Genomic DNA, 3,698 nt, shown 5'->3' on the forward strand with positions numbered 1-3,698 from the left:
GACTTTTCAGGGCAGATACCTTGTTAGCAGATCCCCAGGAGCACTTTGGGTATTACAGCTGGGTAGCCTTGGGTAGAATTGTTGCTCTCATGGGGACATCTCCTCATACCTTGAGCTGGAGTGAGTGCCTGGAATTTCCCCTCTTATCCTGGTGTCATTTCTCCTCTTGTCTCCTTGCCCCTCTCTAACTCAGCTCAATCCCAGTGACCTCAGCCAGCAGCCTCATGCAGCTTAAGGTCTGAGAAGCAGAAGGCCATTGTGTGGGTGGCAGGAATACACAGGGGCGCTGTCAGGTGAGCATACATGGAGAATGTGGCCCTTGCTCACCTCCAGGGGTCTCAGCATGTCCAGATTCCTGAGCACTCCAGGTTTGGAGCCCATGCAACAGGATGAGGCCAGCGTCCACACAGAAGGATAACCTCAGTGAAAGCCTTTGGTTTGGGAGCCCCGTGTCAGAAACTACACAAAAGCGAGACCGAGCTCTGCATGCAAACATGCATTGCTGTGTGGATATGTACAGTAAGGTGCACATACCCTCATCTTCTGAATGTATGGCTGTGTGTATGTATGCATGCATGTAAGTGCTCCCCTTTTATTACCTTCTTTTCCCCTGTTTTTTGTCATAGGTTGTATGTGCTCACCACAGAAAAATAGTCAGTATGTGGGAAGATTCCCATGGCACTGCTGCAAAGAGTGAAGCTAGGCTAGGGGCCAGGCGGACACGTGTTGCTGGAGCGTGACCCCTCTGCATACAGAGTTGGTTGTCGAGGGACTAGAGTCTCCTCCTCACCTCAGTCTTCAGTCCACCACCCGAGACCTGTGGGCTACCAGTGATCTCTCCAGCAAGGCGGCCATCAGTGGCCTGGGAGAATGAATGGGTGAGACTGATTCCCACTGCTAGTGGATGGTAGGTGCCTGGTGGAGTTGGGTCCAGCCCTGTTCCCTGTCTCCCACTTTTTCCTGAGGGTTAAACTGGACCTGCAAGAGATGTATGGCTGAGGGCTCTGTTCATGTGCACTGTATAGGGTCACCTAAGGAGTATCATTCCTTTCTTGTCAGGAAGGTGGGCTAAGAGGACCATATCCCCACCTAGCACCATGCATTGCACCTTGCTCCCTGGAATTGGTCAAGAAGTGGAGCCACCGCATTGCAGCCAGGGTGGTCAAGGCTTGGAGTTTTTCTTTCAATGATGGGCAAAGAGAGTGGATATGGAGAGAGGGCAGGAAGGCACTGGTGGAGCAACACTGCCATCTGGAGGAATTTGTTTGCAAATCCCGCAAAACCCTCCCTATGACTTCCTAGGGAGGAGTGTCTTGGGCATAGAGTCCCAGTCCAGGCAGCCCAAGGTGGAGAGCCATTAGAGTGTCCAGAGGTCCTGGAGGCAGGGGCAGGCATAGCACAAGCTTAGGTCAGCCGGTTCACATTCCAGAGGCAGGTAGCAGGACCCGGGTGGACAGACACAGCGCCCAGTGGGTCTGGCATGGAAGCACAGACTGCGCTACTGGTGGCAGCCATATTTGGGTGGGACTAACAAGAACTCTGGGTGAGCCAGTGGCCCAGAACCCTGAGTCCTTTGTCTGTATTCACTTTTCACTTACCATTGGCCCGGTCTTCTTTTCTTTCTCTCCAAGGGGGAAGTGGGTGTGAGATAGACATGCAGGTACCTCCAACATAGGTTCCATGCCAAGATTCACCTGAAGGTTCTGGGGTGGTGTTCAGGAAGTTCCCTGCCTGGGATGTGAACCCATAATGTGGTTCCAGCTGTGCCTTCTACCTGGTCTCAGTCTGTTTTTTGTTTGTTTGTTTGTTTGTTTTGATCCTCCTTTACCCATGGTTCTTCACAGCCAATAACTACTCCTATTTCCAAAATGCTCAGGCCATGGGAATTTTTGTTGACCAGTCCAGATATGTTCCTCATGTAGCTGGGTATAGCAGAGGGTTCCAGGACTGGCTGTGTAGCTGCATTTGAAGACTTCCTTCTTGGATACTATTCTCAAGAGTGTCAGGAACCTAGGACCGTGTGTGGGAACAGCCAGTGCATCTTGTTCATCTCAACCCCATACCTGTCCAGGACGCTGGAAATAAAAAAACGAATAAGAGATTCAGCCTAAAACTGTCTACTATTTGCTTGAGCCTCTATCCCCCATTTCTTTCTATGTCCCATATCTCCCCAATTTCTCTCTCTGTATCCCAACTCCACCACTCTTCAAGCATGTTTTCCAAGGACAGGAAGAAGGTACATATTTTTGGACACTGAGATCATAGGGCTAGAAGCTGACTCTCCCAGTAGCCCACATCTATAGAATCTCTGGTTTTGGTCTGACCTTTTGTAGCTTTTACTTGCTAGGGATTTGCTTCCTGGTCAGAGCTGCCATAAGGGTATGATGGAAAGTGTCAAGGCTCAGCCCCTCACTCCTTCTCTTTCACACTCCTGCATGAGTGCTGAAAATCACTCCCTGTTCCACATTATTTCACAATACTCATTAGGTTTCCAATGTGTTGCCAAGTGTTCTCAAGGGAGCAGACCTTTTGGGGTGCTGGCTTACCAAACAACTTTCTTTGCCAAACACTGGGCCATGGTCTTGACTTCCACCCTCTGATTCAACCTTAGCCCAATGAACATAGTGGACTCAATGAGATCCTTTGGACAGGGCCAATGTTGTGTTGTGAGACTACCAGAAACACAGAACTCCTCTCTTCCTCACCTTTCAGCTTCACAGACGTCTGTCTCCCCTTTTCATGTGATCTCAGGTATCGTCTGCAATAAAACAGAACAAGAGACCCAAGAAAAGGGTTTCAAATGGACTGTTCAAATCCACTCACAACTGTGCTAAGTAAATTGTGGTTCTCTGACTCTTTGGGATAAGGCCTGTCTTCATGTATGGATTAGGTATCGGCACTCTATCTGTTTTATTGAAGAAGATGCATGGAATGGCATCCTGTGGGACCTGTGACTGGATTATGTCTGACAGGAGAGCAAAGCAAACACTACTTGAACAGTAACAACTGCTTTTCACTTCCTCCTCTAATACCCAATAATCAGGACATTGTCTATTCTTTCTCCTGTCTACAGAAAATAACCAACTCTGAAATATTAATAATTAATAATAATTGTGGTAAATTTCTAAGCAGAATATGAGTGACTTAGGCCCAGAGAGGAGGCAAAACATGCCTTTCTCTTGGGGGTGATCAGGTACAGAGGTTCATTTCCTTTGATTTTGAGAGTAAGAGACAGAGTCTGGAATTTAATGAAAAGTTTTCCATTGGTCTGGCCCAAAAAGGTAGGACATGTGGAAGGACAGAAGGGCTTGTAGGTTTACATTTTTTAGGGTGGTGATTGGAAAAGGAAGGTTGCTGAGATCAGAAAGGAATGTACAGTAACAGTGATAAGGAGGCTTAGTATACATCACAAAGATACTCCAATACTACGCAAAGGGCAGGATGTAGGAAAAACCCTGTTACTAATGGACCAACATGGTCTGTCAACATCTGTGGGCTAGACTCCCCACAAGCCCTCTGGATAGGACCTTGGAATGAAAGAGTCAGACTTCTTGCCACAGTACTCATGCTGCCACTGATAGCAACCACTCTTGCTTCCCTTTGACTTCTGTGGGTCTTGGCCCTAATAACCACCATAGCTAGCCCTGACACCTACTGGCAGACCTCATTCCCCACCAAGGGAAAGAAACAAGAGGCCA

Source organism: Tupaia chinensis, unplaced genomic scaffold (genome assembly GCF_000334495.1).
Source record: "Tupaia chinensis unplaced genomic scaffold, TupChi_1.0 Scaffold143886_1, whole genome shotgun sequence".
NCBI lineage: Eukaryota > Metazoa > Chordata > Mammalia > Scandentia > Tupaiidae > Tupaia > Tupaia belangeri.